This window comes from Mytilus californianus, unplaced genomic scaffold (genome assembly GCF_021869535.1).
Source record: "Mytilus californianus isolate M0D057914Y unplaced genomic scaffold, xbMytCali1.0.p SCAF_5, whole genome shotgun sequence".
Classification (NCBI taxonomy): domain Eukaryota; kingdom Metazoa; phylum Mollusca; class Bivalvia; order Mytilida; family Mytilidae; genus Mytilus; species Mytilus californianus.
In genome coordinates, this window is record NW_026262701.1 from 113972936 (window position 1) to 113994049 (window position 21114).

The 21114-nt window shown below is 32.9% G+C and overlaps 1 protein-coding gene across 9 annotated transcripts in view; it reads left to right on the forward strand.

Annotated features, from left to right (window-relative positions):
* LOC127700681 (cilia- and flagella-associated protein 44-like) overlaps positions 1 to 21114 on the forward strand; it is a 333608-nt gene that overhangs the window by 79328 nt on the left and 233166 nt on the right. The gene's annotated exons all lie outside the window — the stretch shown is intronic.

Below are 21114 nucleotides of genomic sequence, written 5' to 3' on the forward strand. Positions count from 1 at the left end.
TTATTGAGATCTTTCCTATAATGGTTACAATGTATACTTGTCAAATATTTTCTCTCAAAAAACCAGCAAGGAAAGTAACAAATTTTGTCAAATTTCAGTGGTACCTAAACATTTTAACTTAAAGGTCAAACGCTCGAAATGTAAGAAAAGGAACAGTTAAAACAGTTCGTTATATAAGGTCATATGAAAGTACACCTCCTTTTTTACAACCTGTTAATAGGTCGTACGGTGATAACTTCTGTGTCATTTGGTCTCATGTTGAGAATTGTCTGATTGGCAATCATACCACATCTTCTTATTCTTATAAAAACTGGAAAATCTTTCAACATTGTTCTACATGGGTATACAAATCTCGTTCAAGTAACGACTACTTTATTCAAATTGTTTTACAAAGTTTCCAATCATGGTATAACCTCTGTAGATCCCCTTACTTTCCCTCCCCAAAAGTGGTTAGTGCATAAAGATGACTATGTGTTGAAAACAGTTTGAATTTATTTTTCTTAGGATCATTAAATCATGAATTCCATCGCAATTGCATCAACGCTTCATACACGAAATTTTTTAAGTTATTTTCAAATCAAGCACTTTAGAAGTACAAGTGGATGAATTATTAATTCAATCGAAAAAATAGACTTTAGCTTTTTGGAAAAGTAAGTGCATTCAATAATGTTTGTGATATCCTTTCAAAGGAAAATGCAGATATCAAAAGCCTGATAATTATCGCTCAAAAATTGCACACAACCAATTTTTTTAATTTACCAAAAAGAACTTTTGAATTTCCAAAACAAACATTGGATATAAAAAAAAACTTCAGAAGCTATAATGTTTTCATCCAATTTGTTGATTGTCGATATACTGAAAGAAAAATGATAAAAAGGTTCATTGAAGTCGATGAAATTTACTAAGTGCACACATGCAATTATGACGTAATAATATGTACAATCGAACCTCGTTATGTCGAAGTCGAATGGACCGGACAAAAGAATTTGACTCATCCGATGTTAAACTCATCCGAGGTCAAGTATATCGTCATACATTTTGAAAGCACGAAATACAGTAACGCAACTATTGTATAATATTAATTTTCATCAACTACCATTTACCATATAATACATGTAACTAACATGTCGTAACTAAAAGAGAGGCGAAAAATATCATAAGGAGTGAACTACGGAATTTTACTTTATTTGATTTCATACATTTTAACAAACTCTTATACCTTATTTTGTTTGTAATGCATTATGTTAAGGATAACAGTATTTAGTTTGAGAGTTACTGTCGTGATTGAGTAAAACTGGCAACTCGGACCGTATCCAGTAAATTGGATATTTGCAGCTCTCAAACTCTTAATTCCAAAAATTTATCAGCTTTACCTCTTGCAGCGACGACAGCCTCACAGAGCTTCAGTCCTGGAATAAGAGGTGATGGTCCACCCGGTTCTGGTAGAGTATCTACAAGTATTTAAAATCATTGTATTAAGTTTAATTATTCTGTTTGATGTAACCGTAAAGTTTTCAATGGCAATAGGTCATCTAATGGTCATTTACAATACACAGATGTCTTTACAAAATGTGAATATCAAAATCGACCAATAGCTGAAAAGGTATTATCAGTTTAATATTTGTCTAATATCAGTTAATTGAACCAGGTTCAACCCACCATTTTTTTTCTTAAAATGTCCTGTACCAAGTCAGGAAAATAGCCATTGTTATATTATAGTTCGTTTCTGTGTGTGTTACATTTTAATGTTGTGTTTTTGTTGTGTCGTTGTTCTCCTCTTATATTTGATGCGTTTCCCTCAGTTTTAGTTTGTAACCCGGATTTGTTTTTATCTCTATCGATTTATGAGTTTCGAACAGCGGTATACTACTGTTGCCTTTGTTTAAGGAGAGACTAACAGTGATCAAGACAAAAATACTTATTTAAACTATCAGCTCATTCGTCAGTACTTCTGTACTGACATGATTAAAACAACCTTTTTTAAAATTGTTCATTTACAAATTGTGAAATTATAAAGAAACTGAGGTTTCAACTCCCTCAGGAAAAGTTGGCCTTAGATGGATTTGGCTGTTTTTCGTGTCCGTTTTGGTTTAATAGCTCTTCAACTATTTCGTTTCTTATTCATCCTTGGCTTTCAATTATTCGGCTTTGAGCGTTCCTAATAAAGGTAAATCCAGAAAAGAGCTTCGGACGCATGCAATTTATAACATGCTGTTTTATTTTTTTTTAAGACAACCTCTGACACTTGCTAAGAATAGGAAAAAACATGTTTATAAGTTCCAGTTTTCTAGTTTGTAAACCCTTTATCTTTTCATCATGCTCAGTAGCATGACAAAATTAAAAATAAATCTGATCACTGCAGGAAAAGCACGTACTTTGTGATAACGGTATAATAAAGAAATCACAAGTCCAAGAGTGAAAATTGTGATACTAAGTAACACATCATCAAAATACTAAAACTTAATGAAAGCAACTGAAAGCTCAATGTACTTTCAATTGGAATTATGTCTGACATTAATATCGGTGGCTATACCTCACAGATTACATAGATCATTGACATTAACAGTAGGCTACAGGAATGTGCACATGACACAATAATGTGTAAAACAATTCATCAGAAGTAATGACAAGTTCATAATTATATCATATCATAAGTTAAATTTTGGGAAGCCAACCTCATGACTGCTTTTGATTCATAACATTTCCACGAATGGAAGTTTAATTTTGTTTTTAGTAGGTGCATTCTAAGTTTAAGTACAGAAAATAGATTTTTGTCTATATATTATTCGAAACATGCAATGCCTGAGATATTTGTTCCAATTATCAGCGATACTACAATCCACTGGTTGTAGTTTTCATCGAACTATTATCGATTCTAGTGTTCTAGGTAAAATGTTTCTGACAATTAAAAACATCATCGAGTACGCACAAGACGGAAAATGTTGTGCTTTTTCTTTATTTTTTCTTGATTTTGTGCACATAAATTACTTGTATTTTGTAAGTCTTACTAAGTTATAAATAAAACATCTTCCCTGCAAAATTTAACAATTAATTACTTACAAAAACTCGTTTGATAAAGTGTGAATACTGTAATCAAGAAATGTTAAGACATATTATTATCCCTGTTCTCAACAAGAGGCGCCAAGGAGCCTGCATCGCTCACCTCGCATTTTACATAAAACTGATACAATGCAACAAGAATACTTGTGTTGAAAGGACCCTTGTCAGCCAAAATCTTGTCTAGCCGCATTTTTAATATGTATTTCCTTTATATTTTCAAAATTATACGCAATTGTTTTTTGAATGGTGAAAACGGATTTCGTCATAATACTAACTACTAGATCTTTGTGTTGTTGGTCATGTATGCTATTTACAGTTCTCCCTATAATATTTTGTTTAAAAAAGTGTCTTACAAGGGCAGTGTATCCTATGAAGAATCACCTGAATATTTCGCAATCGAACATGTTGACTTATTTGTAGATTCGACGGTGCCCTATGTAGAATGGCTGTTCTATAAACTGCAGTTGTTTAGTACAATAAAAATATGCTATTGTTGGAAAAAAGATACCATTTGCTGATCATGTGAACTGTTTATCTGTTTCTTATTTTTTTATTGTTTCAATGTAATAGACAAAATTGTAGAAATATTTAAAATCTTCATCTAAAAGCAATGACTTCTTTAGGGATTCCTCTCTGAGACGATTCGGCCATTTCACTTTAGCGTTGATCTTTAATAATTTTTAATAATTTTTGTAATAACAGATTATCTTTAACCATAATAGTTGTAATATGCTCTTAAACTTTGTATTTTATTTGGCCTTTTTGATTCGAGCTTCACTGATTAATCTTTTGGTTGATAACGTTTGATTTTGTCAGTTGTTATGGGTTTCCCCTTTTTGATTGTTTTTGGAGTTCTGTATTTTTGTTACACTTTTTTGATAGAAAAAAAAACGCAAATATGGCGTAGATTATTTAATCCTGGTATCTATGGTGAATTTATTTTTATTTATTTATAATACTAGTAGCCAAAATCGCATAAAAGGTACAAATCCTCATTGTAAGGTAATATCACCTATCAAGATTCGACATTTTAAGTCAAAATTAAAGGTTAGTAGATCTTGATTTTCTAAACATTGCTGTCCCTGTCAGATGTCATAAGGGGTTTTACCATGTTATCAACAAAGTTCTCATTTTGCTACCATTGGTTCTTTTTTATGCATTGGCGTCCATGACGGTTGGACACAAACACAACACTTAATCACAGAAAGGGTGCATAACTGAGGGTTAGTTTTATTTAAACTGGCCTAGTAGTTTCAGAGGAGAATATTTTAAAAAGTAACCTGAGACGACGACTGACGAAAACAACAGACGCCAAATAATGCAAAGGCTCACATTTGCCCTTTGAACAAGGTAACCTTAAGATAGATATTTACCTAAATGCTGCCTCACAAAATTATAGTCGCTAGTCAAATGATGTCTAACTTCAGTTTTATGTCCAAATACAACCATAGCAATATTTTCATTCAGTTGTAGTTCATCTCTTGTTGCGATTCGTTCTGAAAACATAAGACCATATTACCAGCAACTGAACAAAATTTTAACATATCTTAGCGATCACGAAGAAAATTATTACTGTTTTCTGTAAATGTACAGTTTTCGGATGTACCCATTTTAAAATACATCTGTGACGTAAATCTTTTGTTCAAACTCTCCACTATTTTTCAGGAATGGAGAGTTATTTTCTTTTGTTCATCTTCATTCATCCGGACGTTTTTTTCCTTTGGATACTTCCATGGGCACTTTCTTAAAAAGTGTTCACCCATGGAAACAATTCTGAAGGACTTAATGCGATATTGAATGAAGATGAAAACTTACTAAAACGGCTGATACTTGAGTTTTTTTTTTAAATTGGGATCGTAGTAATACAATGAACACCAAATATCTCATTATTAATAAACAGCTTTTATTTGCGAGTCGTAATTCCATCGTTTAACATATAGTATCGTTTTCACTAAAATTCCACAACAGTATCCACAATGTGTTTTCCGATGCAAATCTTAGCTGAATTTCTGTCACGGATAGTATCCAAGCGGATAAAAACGAATATTTTCCATTGAGTGGAATTCCTCTTCTGTGCATCTATAAAATATTAAATGTGTTAAATCAGGTGAATTCTTTTGTAATATTGTCAAATGATACAGGGAAAACAAAATATGCAGCACTTTATTCAGCCTCAACAAAATTTCTCATCTCTGGCTTTTCAACATATGTCTCCTATGTCAGGATATCATCCCGTACCCTCCCAGAGCCCGAGTCACTGGATGCCCCCGCCAATTATACAATCCACTTTAAATCAAGGCAGCGAATTTGGTGATAAAATAGACATTTTGGTTCAGAAAGTTGACGAAATATTTAAAAAACTGTCATGTATTGATGAATTAACCAAACAGATTGGAAATTTTGAAACAAGTGTAAATATTTTGGCAAAAACTGTTGAGAAAGCTTCAAAACGAATTGATGAAGTTGAAAAAAAGTATGGAGTTTATGAACCAAAATTTGAAAGTAGTAAATCTGATAGTGAATATATTAAAACAACAATCACGGAAATTAAAACTGAACACGGTGAAATGGTTAGCGGTTTCGATTGTCTGAGGGCTGATATAGACGAATTACATGAGCGACATGTAGATTTACAAATAAGGTCTATGAGGGAAAACCTTGTGTTCTCTGGTATACCAGAACTTTTCAAAAATGAATCATCAGAGCAAACTGAAGACATTATAAAAGACTTTATGAAAACAGAAATGAAAATGGATATGATAGTAGACCTTCAGCGCGCTCATAGGTTAAACAAAAACACAAATTTAAATCGACGACAGAGACACTTATACGACCAGGCCAATAGTGTGCAAATTTAAAAATTTCAAAGATCGCGAATTGGTCAGATCTTTTTTTCGCCAGCTCAAAGGTACCAATTTTGGGTTGAATGAACAGTTCCCAAAAGAGGTCAATGACCGCCGCAAACTTCTTTGGCCATATTACAAGGAGGCAAAAACCAAGGACAGAAAACGCACTTTAAACGAGACAAGTTTTTTATTAACGGCGAAGAAATTGGACCCCTTACTGATCGTCACATGGAAACAGACAATAGACAACGACATGAATCAGAAGGCGTACGACAGAAAGAACCATCCCGCCGAGGTCCTCAACAGAACAACGACCGTACCCGTGGAGCCCCTCACAGACGTGGAAGACGAAGATAGGTAAACCGTGTAGGTTTAACGGACAATTTAAATGATAGTTTAAATCACTCAGATGGAACTGGCTCTCAGTCTAACACTGGTATTAATTCTAATCATGTAAATAAAGATATTGTTCATTTATTGTCATAAATGTTTGTGGATTAAAATGGAAACTACTGTTTCAAGAATTGCTTTCCCCTGCACTTTTTGCAATATTTTTTAATGATTTACAGCATTTTATTGAAGGTAAAAATATACTTGGTGTTAACTCTATTAGTGATGACATTGAACACGAGTTGACAGTATTTTTAAAAATATTTATGTTATTATATGCGGATGACACTATAATGTTTTCCGAGAGTAGTGAAGATCTACAAAACATGTTAAATGAATTCTGTGATTATTTTGAAAAATGGCAGCTCAAAATAAATATTATTAAGACAAAAGTTCTTATATTCTCCAAAGGGAGACAACCCAAAAATATTAGATTTTTTGTAGAGAATAGAGAATTAGAAATTGCAACTGATTATAAATACCTCGATATATTTTTTGCTAGAAGTGGTTCATTTCTAAAGACCCGAAAATATATTTGTGAACAAACAACTGAATCAATGTATGGTATATTAAAAAAGTGTAGACAAAACAGTTTAACTATAGAATGTCAGTTAGACATGTTTGATAAGATAGTTTTACCTATCCTTCTTTATGGTTCGGAAATTTGGGGATTTGAAAATTTTGATTTGATAGAACGTGTACACTTAAAATTTTGTAAGCTTGTTCTACATTTAAAACAGAGTACACCTAGATGTATTGTTTATGCAGAATTGGGTAGATATCCTGTTATTCTTAATGCCAAAGTGCGTATGGTTAGTTTCTTATGTAGATTACTGTGTGGTAATTGTAAATGGATATCATTTGTAAAAATATGTTTTTGATACCTGTGGAATGTCAAATATCTAGTTGAACCAACTGTTAGATAAATGGGTAATTAAAAGTATAGAGTTCAAACTTAAAGACCAGTTTTTGCAGAATTGTCTAAGCGAAATTAACACTACTCCTAAATGCTTATGTTATAGAATTTTAAAAACTGATATTAAATTGGAAAGTTTTTTTTCCAAATTGTCAATATATAATCAATTTTTATTGTGTAAATTTAGATGCGGAAGTCACCGATTACCTATCGAGACGGGAAGGTAGAATAACATATCCAGAAATGATAGGGTGTGTCATCTTTGCGAATCAAGAGACATAGGTGATGAATATCATTATGTTATGACATGTAATGCTCTAACTCAAGAAAGAAAGAGGTTGTTACCACACTATTGTACTTTTTGTCCAAATATATATAAATATCAACAATTAATGAGCTCTAGTAACTATATTGTTCTTGAAAAACTATGTAGATTTATAAAAATTATAAATGTGAGGGTCACTCCTGGTTAGTTTGTAAATTAATGTTTATAGATAGAGGAAGATGTGGTATGAGTGCCAATGAGACAACTCTCCATCCAAGTAACAATTTATAAAAGTAAACCATTATAGGTCAAGGTACGGTCTTCAACACGGAGCATTGGCTCACACCGAACAGCAAACTATAAAGGGCCCCAAAAATTACTAGTGTAAAACCATTCAAACGGGAAAACCAACGGTCGAATCTATTTAACAACAAGAAACGAGAAACACGTATGAACTACATAAATAGACGACAACTACTGTACATCAGATTCTCCAAATTTATGTCTGTATTGTTCACATGTGCTTTAATATTTAATGTAATTGTTTATACATATATATTCTCTGTAACTATGTAATTTGCAGTTAAAAATAAATCTGGATGAACTTTATTCAAGATCTTTTTATAGTAATTATTCTACTGTTATAAATACTTCGTCAAGTGAGTAGATGGTCAGCTTGATCCTAAATTTCGCCTGTGGATTATTGGGTACAACACGGAAAAAATGAAAAGAAAACCAATACAAAATGAAATTAAATTCTTTAAAATGTAGTAATCTGAAGATTCGTTCTTTATATTTAAGGTGTATTTTAAGTTAGCGAAATCCAAAATAACTGTCCATTCCTGGGAAATAATAAAAAACAAAGGTTGTTCAATGATAAAAACATTCGTCTCTTTTATCGAGGTAATTATCCGTTAAGTTGTTATTCGGATTTCTGTTTGGATTACTGGTGTTGTTTTGAGATTTTCACAGTTTAATTGAGGTTATGTAAGATACACATGGTAAAATTGCATAAACCGCAAACTGTTGATTATTCCGGTGATATCTATTGAATGGTTTGTATATGCACTTAAGCTGCATTTGTATTTGCGTGTATCTATTTTGCAAAAATATACCAAAGGCAAAATTCATGAAAATATATAGACGATGAAAAAGTTTTTTTTTTTATTATATAAATCAAGTATAAGTTAAACCCTTCATTAAAAAAAAGATACAGAATTATTTCATTTAGGAATCAAACTGATGGATTATGTGCTGTTATTTTGACTTAACATTTGAAATTACTTTGGTGATCAAACTTGTCAAAAAGGTACATAACAAGTCATTTGATTTTAAAATTATCTATACATCTTATCGCAACCGTAAAATGATATGGCAATCATTTTTGAGAAAACACCTTAAAGTGAAATACTCAGAAACCCTACATTTTATCATCAAATTTGTTGGTTTTCGTTATATGGATAGAAAAATGACGATAAAGTCATTGAAGTCGATTGTTTTAGATAGATGTTAATAATGCAAAGTTTTATAGAACAAATAAGCATATGAAATCCCTCAGAATTTGTTATCGATAAGAATAACTCGTATCTCATATTATTTATTTTTATACTGAAAAGCAAAAGAGTAGACAAACATTTCACTTACTATCTAAGAAATCATGAACAGCGGCTTTCATATCTTTGAAAGCATCTCCTTTCATACTTGCAGATATATCTAACAAAAGTATTGTGTCAGGTGCACAAACTTGTGGCAGTTCGGTAAGATTCAGCCTCGAACCTACAAATTGAGAAACGAGATAGCTCAATTTAATGAAGCTTTAGGTTTATTACTATTCGCTTCCTCAGAAAGTACACATTGTGTTTTCGATAATATATTTGACTTCTTTTTCTCTGTTTGTTTGTCTATCTAATGGCTCTGTCATGTTTATCTTTATTTCAATATATGGTCATAGAAACAATATTAATTCTAATATTCGTAACGCAAAGTATGTTTTTAAGAAACGTTATGAGCATGGTATCTGATGTGTTTTATACATATGTTTTTATATGCAACAACTAGTCCTGTACTCGTTACCGTTAGAGATTTACACTTTTATTTAGATATTTCAACATATAAAGGTATACCAAAAGTCTGGTCAAGCACCATAAACTTTAAATCATCTTACGAAAAACGGGTGTAGCTGTTTTGCGCAAAATGTTATTGGTACGAGGACCTGTTGCTCTACCTCAAGAATTTTGTCACTCATTGATAGAAATTTTCATGTTGTGTTTATATACTGTTGTTTGTCTTTCGGTCTTTTTTCGTTTTTTTTTTGCCATTGCGTTGTCTGTTTATTTACGACTTATGAGATTAAATGGCCATTTGGTATCTGTCGCCACTCTTTTTTCTACTTGATCTGAATGATAAACGTCATATTTTGCTCTTTTGTGATACGTAGAGAAACAGACATGTCAATATCGTCATTTCAATTCTTTACACACTTGATACATTGCTCAAATATAGCTTAAATGTTTAGGGAAAATTTTGTGAAAACATGGGAATTTTCTTTACATTTTCCTTTTGTGCTTTCCCATGCGACAATTATATTCTTTCAACCCAATGTTTTTCCTATGTCTGTAATGAGATGAATATCAAAGAGATGCCTCCCGTACACCATACAGGCATATTTGAATATTTCAGGACCAAAATAATTTTGGGTAAATTTCATTAGTCTCCTTAAAACAGTTTGTGTAGTGGTCAAAAATTTGTAAGCTATATTTTCACCAGATGACAATAAAACAGCAGAACATCAAGTAAATTTCACCCATATTACGGAATTACAAAACTGTTTAAACCATTACATAGACTGAAAAAGAAACTAGATGCTCTAAAGAGCCTGTGTCGCTCACCTAGGTCTATGTGCATCTTCAACATTATAGACTACTGATTACAGTTTCTCTCTATCTTATTTTTGTTGCCCAAAACACAAGAGAGGGTAAAACATATTCACCATTTAAGGGCAATCACTCCTATCTACTAACTTTTTCGGCAGAATTTGCCCTGATTGTAGATCTTGTCTTACTGATCACTTTTGGTTTTAATGATTCTATCTTTTATATTTTTCATTATAATAGACAAACACGCCAAAAATTGGTAACAAGAGTGTACACACTGAAATGTCTCGCCTGCTTTTCTGACCATTGATTTTATGTTGATAGTCCTAAATATAAAGTTTTACTACAAATATCATATACATTTAACATGATCAAAGAAAATGAGGTCAAGATCAGAATAAAATGCTCCGCAGGGCGCAGCTTGATACGACCGCAGAGGTCGAACCCTGAACAGTTGGGGCAAGTATGGACACAACATTCAAGCTTGATACAGCTTTGCATTTGGATTGTGATTAAATATTTGACACAGCATAGGTTTCTGACACAGAATGAATGTGGTCTAAGAACTTAAAATTTTTAAATTGGACATACACCTATTATGGTCCAATATCCAAAATCTAAATACATGGTTAGATTCAGCATATCAAAGAACCCCAAGAATTCAATTTTTGATGAAATCAAACAAAGTTTAATTTTGGACCCTTTTGACCTCAATGTGGACAAAGTTGATAACGGGGCCCAAAAATCAAAAATCTAAATACATTTTGTATTCAGCATATCAAAGAACCCCATATATTCAATTTTTGTTGAAATCAAACAAAGTTTAATTTTGGACCCCGATTTGGACCAACTTGAAAACTGGGCCCATAATCAAAAATCTAAATACATGTTTAGATTCAGCATATCAAAGAACCCTAAGAATTTAATTTTTGTTAAAATCAAACTAAGTTTAATTTTGGACCCTTTGGACCTTAATGTAGACCAATTTGAAAACGGAACCAAAAATTAAGAATCTAAATACACGGTTAGATTCGGCATATCAAAGAACCCCAATAATTCAATTTTTGATGAAATCAAACAAAGTTTAAATTTTGGACCCTTTGGACCTCAATATGGACCAATTTAAAAACGGGGCCCAAAATCCAAAAACTAAATACACGGTAAGATTCAGCATATTAAAGAACCCCAAGAATTCAAGAATAAAACCCCATTGAAATTGGTCAAGAAATAAGCAATTTATACGAAGTATCTTCTTTTGCACAATACTGTGCAATTAAATATTTCTTGCTATTGCGCAATACTGTACAATTGACAATTTCTTGCTATTGCGCAATATTGTGCTATTGGATATATATAGATATTGCGCAATACTGTGCAATTGAAGATTTCCTGCTATTGCGCAATACTGTGCAATTGAAGATTTCTTGCTATTGTGCAATACTGTGCAATTGAAAATTTCTTGCTATTGCACACTACTTATATAATAATTTACACATCCTGTTTGGTGTGTATCTCCTACAATATCATTATTATTTGCTTTTAAATATCAATCAGAAATAACCAACTTAAAATGGAAAATTTTAAAAGAAAAAAAAAAGGAAACCCCCCCCCCCCCCCCCCCAAATTTTTTGAACCCCCTTATTATTCATCACCCCCAAACTCAATCCCAGCCTTCCCTTTGTGGTATGGTACCTTGCAGTACAATTTCAGACAGATCCATACACTTGAACACAAGTTATTGTCTGGAAACTAGAAAAATGTGTTTTTTGGCCCCTTTTTGGCCCCAAATTCCTAAACGTTTAGGGCAATTACCCCCAAACTCAAACCCAGCTTTCCCTTTGTGATATGGAACCTTGTAGTACAATTTCAGAAAGATCCATACACTTACACACAAGTTATTGTCCTGAAACTAGAAAAATGCTTGTTTTTTGCCCCTTTTTGGCCCTTAATTCCTAAAATATTGAGGCAATTACCCCCATCATCAATCCCAGCCTTCCCTTTGTGGTATGGTACCTTGCAGTATAATTTCAGAGAGATCTATACACTTGAACACAAGTTATTGTCTGGAAACTAGAAAAATGCTTATTTTTGGCCCCTTTTTGGCCCCCAATTCCTAAACGTTTCAGCAATTACCCCCAAACTCAATTCCAGCTTTCCCTTTGTGATATGGAACCTTGTAGTACAATTTCAGAAAGATCCATACACTTACACACAAGATATTGTCATGAAACTAGAAAAATGCTTGTTTTTTGCCCCTTTTTTTGCCCCTAATTCCTAAAATTTTGAGGCAATTAACCTAAAAATCAATCCCAGCATTCCTTTTGTGATATGGAACCTTGTGGTACAATGTCAGAGAGATCCATACACTAACACACAAGTTATGTCTGGAAGTTACAAAAATGCTTATTTTTGGCCCCTTTTTGGTCCCTAATTCCTTTATTGTTGGTACCATAACCCCCAAAATCAATCCCAACCTTACTTTTGTGGTCTTGAACCTTGTGGTAAAATTTCATAGAGATTCATTAACTTAAACTAAAGTTAGAGTGCGAAAACCAATGTGTCTTCGTACGACGCCGGACGACGCCAGACGACGACGACGACGACGACGACGCCAACGTCATACCAATATACGACCACAAAAATTTTTTTGCGGTCGTATAAAAACCAATCCGAAGTACATGTACACCTTAAAATCATTCCATACACCAAATATAGTTGACCTATTGCTTAAAGTATACAAGAAACAGACCAAACCATAGACACTTTATATTGACCAAAGAACCATGAAAATGAGGTCAATGTAAGATAAACCCTGCCAAACAGACATGTTATCCTTACAATCATTCCATGCTTTAAATATAGTCGAACTATTGCATATAGTATCTAAGAAACAAGCTTAACCAGCATTGACCAATAAAACATAAACATGAGTTCAAGGTCAGATGATAGCTGCTTGGCAGACATATACACCTTACAATCATTACATATACCAACTATAGTTGACCTATTGCTTATAGTTTAAGGAAAATAGACCAAAACACATTGAGCAATGAACCGTAAAAATGAGGTCAAGGTCAAATAAAACCTGCCAGACTGACATGTTCATCATAAAATATTTCCTTACACCAAATATAGCTGACCTATTGCATACAGTTTTAGAAAAAAAAAACCAGACCAAAGCACCAAAACCTTAACTTTAACCACTGAACCATGAAAACGAGGTTAAGGTCAGATCACACCTGCCAGCAGGGCACGTAGACCTTACAATCATTCCATACACCAAATATAGTAGACCTTTTGCTTAAAGTATCTGAGATATGGACTTGACAACGAAAACGGAACCTTTTTCACAGATTCATGGAGTGAGGTCGAGTTCAAATGAAAACTGTCTGACAGACATAAGGAACTTGCAAGGTATGCACATACCAAGTAAGGTTATCCCATAACTCATAAAGTCATTAAAATTACAAAAAAAACTTCTAACTTTTGAAATATTAAGCTTTTAAGAAGTAAGTTAACGCCACCGACAGAAGTCGCAGGCGCGACAAAAATCGTCCGCTATATTATTTGAAGATCTTGTCTCGCTAATAATTTTTGCTGTTTAAAGTTTCTCTCTATCTCTTCAGCTTAAGACAATATGCAAAAACGCTAAAAATTGGTAAAACAGTCTTCAAAAAGAGCAATAACTTCAATAACCTGTTGACTGAAAAATTCGGCCTATAGACTTACTTATAGATCATGTCTTGCTGATCAGTTTTGAAAACATTCGCACAGCTATGGAAGTTGCGATCACAGCGATAAATCTTTTGATTTATCTCTTATGTATCCTTGAATTTCGAATGTTTGGATTTTAAGAGAAACTGATTAACAGGATTAACTTATTGCCATATTAGCTAATATATTTTTTTTTATTGTGAATGACCACAAGACATAGGCATACGGTATATTGCACCGAGATTCCATGGTCTAAAACATACTAATTACATGCATATATACAAATATAAAAAAAATACAATAATAGACGTAAGTCTTCTTTCCGACATAATATAGACACCAAACGTATGACAAGAAACAACGGGCTTGCATATTTGCCACGTATACTCTCATGAAAAAAGCACAACAACAGGACTTAGGTGCATAGAACCAACACAGTCTGAAATATGAATGAGATTTTACAACCATTTTAATGGCACAGCTGGCGGACCTTACTTTTCCGAGGGTATTATTACTTAGCAATCCTGTGATAATATATGTAACATTGATGCAATTATTTTCGTAAATTCTCTTTTTATGAAATGGATGCAAAAATTGCGCATTTGATTTATTTATCCTCAATGTAGAACAACACAATACAAAGTTCTTATCTAAGAGTATTATCTTTTTTTTCGACAGGGTTATTTTTTATATTTGTACATTTCCTACTAAGATACAATGCATTTTGCATTTTGATAGCTGAATAAGTTATTTTGCTACTTCACCCTTTTCTTTTTCAATTTTACACAGTTCCTTCCATCCTTTTTCCGTCATTCTCAATCTGAGTATATCTTTAATGTTGACTTTACTGCATGCTCCTGTTTATCAATTGAAAATTAATTTGATATAAGGTGAGGCTACGACAATAACTATATAACCAAGTAATTTTCTTTGCAAAAAGGTCAACATATCATTGCAGTAGCATGAATTGTTATCGCTCAAACGCACAAAAAATCAACATGTACACACATAATAGAAAAGAAAGAATATGAGGTATCCATTCATGATACAAAATCAGTATTTGCACATCAAAAAACAAAAACACAAAAGGCAAAAGAATAGCGTTTTATTGATGTTATTCATCTCAAAGTCAGTGAGGTCGTTAACACGGAGCCCCGGTTTGAGCGGATCTTTTTCAGCTGAGAATGTTTTACTTTATGTCTTTGATGTTAAATTTTATAATAAGGGTATATTTAATGTAATATGTCCCGTTCATCCTTCAACGATGAACAAAACTAATTAAAAGGGGCATTAGCTGTTAAATACGTGATCACCGATTTGACTTATGTTCTCATATCTCATTTTAAGCAAACTTAAAAACACCAAATACTGAATCCAAATAATAAAAAGTCCAAGAGAAACAAATAACAGTGCATGGACTCGTTATAATAACTAGCAGCATTTCCTGTGTATTTTACACTAGACGTCATAGCTGCCGATAGTCATACGATCTGATATAACAATAAATGTAAATATGAATAGACAGACGTGCACTCGTATAATGCCGACTTTTCTAAGACTCTTTGATTTCATGTCTTAGATTAAAAAATGTAAATCATCGTTTTACCTGTATATAAATGAATTTTTGTGGGCCTATTCAGTCAACGAACAGGTTTTTTTTCAAATGGCTCCTTTTTTCACTTTTCAATGCTAGCATTCTTTTCTTTGCAATAATTAAACACGTAGCACATGTGCAATATGTTTCCATAAAGGGTCAAATGAAAGGTTGTATAAATCAGATTCAAACGAGGCTAAATAGTTGACTTGTAATCTAATAAAACATTAGCGATGTTTAAATATAAAAATAAGGAGATGTTGTATGATTGCAAACAACTATCCACCAAAGTTCAAATATGGTGGATGTAAGCAAATATAAACAACCGTATGGCCTTCAACAATGAGTAAAAACCCAAACCGTATAGTCGAGTATAAAGGACCTCGACATGAAAAATATGAAACAATTCAATTGAGAAAAACTAAGGGTCTAATTTGTAATAAAACAATTAACAAAAAACAAATATTACAGACATGATTCAACGACAACCACAAAACTATAGGCTCCTGACTTAGATGTGGCAGGGTATTTATACATCAGTCACAACGTACAGATCTGAGAGTACTCACAGTTACAGACAGCTAGTTCATAGCCAATAGCAACTAATAAAAAAATCATATATATATCTAAGATTAAAAAATCAATCAGTACACATCCAACATACAATGGATTTAGTGTAAAGACGTCATGAACAGTCAGAGTAAAAACATGACCTTGCGCAATGCCAAAAAAAGGTATCGACAGATTTTAGTGCCATGAATGTGCATATGTGTATTACAAAACTATTTGTATGGTTTTAATTTACTGATAACACAATCAATATTTATACCAATAAAATTAAACCAGTCTGACTGCTAATAGTTCAATATCATTTCGATATTACGCACCTTTGAATAATTGTTCCAAACAAAAACAAAAATCATATTTTAATTTTTTGTTTAAATTGTAGCTAAATCGTGCACCTTTAATACGTCGTAATAATGAAATAAAATCACGTAAAACTGAAATGTGAAACATATTAAAAAAGGGTTTATTGAAAAAGTTAAACGGTCATTAGCTACGAAGTAAACAAAAAAAATCACAGTCGGATTTATTTTGTTTCAAACGTTTATAAAAGCGGAATTGTGCAATAATATTTCACTATAAGCAGTCAGGTTTGGTTCAATTATGTCAAATTGAGCTAAAAAAAACATCGATGATGTCTTTTTAACTTACAAGTCAATAATTCAGCTTATATGAATCCGTATCATGAGAATTTTGATTTAACCTTTAACTGGGATGGGCTAAGCATGTTTAGTTATTAGGAATATCAACTTTGAAAAGTGAAACAATGCAGCCATTTTTGGAATTTGGTGGAAGAAATCTTCAAACTTTTTGAACGTTGGGAAGTGATTTTACCACAAATTATGAGGTGACATTTTGCCTTATACTTCTTGTGTGTTCATTTCATAATGCACGATGAAGCTAACTCATATAAAAATCTAGCACAAACATAACTATTGTAAAGCAGTCAAAAGAAAGGTTTGGAAATTTAACATCAGGTTGGAATATATTACGAAAATTCAATTAAGAAAGAAGAAAAAAAAAAACCGACAATAAAAGTTTTGAAATAAAACAGTACTGTTGCTTGCACGTAATTTCATTTTTACCTATTGCACATTTATCAGCGTGTTTGCATAAAACCATATTCTTGCCAAAATCTCGGTTAAGGAAAATTTTTAAAAGTTATTAGGAATTTTCAGTAAAATAAAAGTAAATTTGAGATTTAATTTTCCTTGAAAAACACATACACAGAAACCTATTCTATTGAAGATCTCAAACAATGACAAAAATCAAATCACAAACATGACACTATATTGAATCCTCTGAACTACAAATTTTGACAATGTAAAGCAAAATTTCACTATCCATATACGCACACAATTGTCATTTATTTATTTATTGTCAATTGAGAACGAGGAGGAAGAATAACCGACAACGGAAGTTCCTTTCTTTTTTTACCAATTACAATTGTTCATGATTTCCATGGATTATTTTCATTTATTTCTATGTTAACTCACCTTGTGTGTTATGCAGTTTGTCTGAACATTTTTCTGTTTCACCCATTTTTGCTTTGTCTGGTACCCTTAAGTCAAAAAAGGATCATATCAAAGTATAGAAAAAAATGAATATTAAAATAGATATAGAATTAACTTTACTGTTTGGTGACATTTACTAATTAACTGATTTTACTGAGTAAAATATAAATAACAAGATCAATGGAATATGCACCATGCCTTAAATCTTCTGTAATTGTGAAATCAAGCGACTTTTTTTTATAAATTAGGGTACAAAATCGTACGGATAAACGAAATCCGAGCAATATTTGATGTTGGCCGTTTTCATTTCGAAATCAAAGAAGGACAGAAGATACTAAAGAGAAATCATAAGTCAGATACAAAACGCTATAGTAAACTAAAGACTGAGCAACACGACCCCTCCCCCCAAATGAAAAAAAAACCTTTGGTGATCTCAGGTGCTTCATAAGGGTACTAGGGCAAAAATGCCACACATGTGTCACGCATGTACCTAAAAACGCATGTGTCACAGGTGTGTCACATGCGTAATACACATGTTTCTTGCCACACATGTGAATCATGCGTGGTACACATGCGTTTACATGCGTAATACACGCATGTGAATCGCATGTGTCAGAAAAACACCTGTGTCATGCATGTGTTGGAAAACGCATGTGACACATGCGATATTTGCATGTGTAACACATGTATAGTCAAACGCATGTGTAACGCATGTGTTACACAGGAAAATTTCGTTGATGTGAATTTAAGTTAAATTTTTCACATGAATTTCAAAAAAAAGTTAATTGTGTCCAAGTTGAAAAAAATTAACATCAAAATTAAAACTTGTTTATTAACATCTAATACCTTGTAAGACATATATTCCATTGAAAATCTTATTTTACTTTTAAAAAAATTATTTTCACATGAAACCCCCCTTTTTTTGAATGATCAATGCATTTAAATGGGGAAACATAATTGGAACCCCCCTTTTATCCTGTGTTGGGACCCTCCCCCTTTTAAAAATGGCTGGATCAGCCCCTGATTATCCTTAATTATCACCATAATAAATGGTATTTTATCCAATCAGCTTAGGAAAATAATCGCAGTTAATAAAAGGCAAAGTAAATAAAAGTGCAATAATTGTCAGATATGGGTCCAGGATCCTTAAAAAAAAGTGAGACTAGACTTGTAAAAAGTCTCTCTCTATATATAATTCCTAAAGGGAGTAGGCCAGGGGATTCTGTGAATCATCCCCCTTCCCCCATAAAATGTTCTTCTTATTTGAACAATTAAAAGTTTAATCTTTAAACATTTATTTTAATTAAGATTTTCATTGGTATTTCTTTTAATACATATACATGTACACAGGTAAAAGAAGTATGCATTTATATTGGGAGAATTTGGTGTTAATTGCAGATCTTTTGATCTTCACCACTTTGAAAAAAAATGATTTAGAACTTGGAATATCTAGATGTGTTGTGTTGTGTTTTTGTTATTATTGTTTGAATAACTTTCTCAAAGGTGTGTTACAATAACCATACATCTCTTTTTATTCCTATATATCTGCCAACTATCTTGGACAAAAGACAGACAGATACACCCAGTAGATATATTTAAGTCTTAGGTGCTTCATACAGTTATGGAACTAAATTTTAAATTTGCATATTTTATTTAGTATTTTCTTATTTGTAACCCTTGTGTTACAAAAATGACTGATTGTATGTAACATTGACATTGGGTTGTACAAGTGTAAATTTAAAAATTACCTGGTTTGGTAGTTCAAACAAACGTGACCAATTAACATTGTCAATACTTGATTGTTGACCATTCTGATTATCTGTCCAAGTACAAAACTATGCTAACAATATAATACACATGAGCATATAGAAAGTACTTGAAAAGTTTCAGAGTGTTTGGGGTAGTCTGTCCTGTTCAATACGGCTCATAAGATAAAGGGGAAAGCAACACTATTATCGTGTTTAAATCACGACAAACAATAGTCACTACATACTTTCGTCCCTTTAATTTTTAGGCTTATACAATGTACAGAATAATATACCATTATAACTTTATCATACATTTCTTCATCTTTGGTGTGGAATAAAAGCAAAGGATATAATTACCTGCTTATATTTTACTTGTGTTTCAAGCAAGCATTTGGTGGGTTGAGAGGGGTTTACTGTAACGGCGGTTATAAACTTACATTGGCGGATCCAGGGTGGGGGCCTGGGGGGCCCGGGCCCCCCTTTCGTGGGAAAAATTTGGTTGATTATATAGGGAATCACTGAAGCATGACTGGGAGCCACCCCCCCCCCCCTTTAGGTCAGTCAGCGGGCCCCCCTTATGAAAAGTTCTGGATCCGCCACTGACTTACCACCACCCACGTGCCACCACATCAGTGTCCTGCAGGCACTTGCCCGCAGGTGGTGTCAAAAGTTACATGTGCTTGTGTTTTTTCAAAGTTCATTAAATGTGGAACAAATGTCCTCAATTTCTCTATTCTATTTATAAGGGGAATATAAATATCAATGATCAGTGTTGGAGCTGGGACTATTGTATAATAGTCTCCATAATAGTCCCAGGTTGGAGGCATTAATGTCATTAATACCATTGTGAGGGTACTACTGGAAAGAAGTTGTTTAAGAATAGATCAACCAAGGATTTGTTTATTGGATCAACGGTGATAACATTTTAAAACTGTGATACCCAAACAACCTTGGTATGAAATACTGTACAGAAATTCCCAGTAACCGTTGGGCTTAACATTACATAAAAACTAAAGATTGTGCCATTGACGGATCCAGAAATTTTCATAAGGGGGGCCACTGACTGCTAAAGAGGGGGCCTCCCTAGTCATGCATCAGTGATTCCCGATATAATAGATCAAATTTTTGCCACAAAAAGGGGAGGGGCAGGGTGCTCTAAATCCGCCTTTATGTGCAACACGAACCTCCAAAATACACGGGTGAACTCAAGTATTGTGAATGATAAAGTTAGGAACTTTCTGCTCAACATGTGGCAACCTAGGTTTGAGTATACATGTAATTGCCAACTTGAAATTAAGTAAGTAAAACTTTGATTTGATTCGCCATATTGGCAAACATGTGAAGATAAGATCTGGTGAGCTTTTCGTCGAATATCATGAGGAGATAGTGTTAAAAATATTTGCATAGTTCATGAGTTGAAAATTATAAAACAAAATATATTGTTTAACCTTGGACAAAAAGATCAAGTCCAAAACTGGCTGTTATTTGTGTAGGCTACCTTAATCTTGAAGAGTATGCAATTCTAAATCAAGGAGGCGGTAGGCAATTTCCTAATAATATTACAAAAGAACTTGTCACAGATTCTTAACTAAACGTCTATCAGATTAGTAAAATTTCTAATTCACTGACA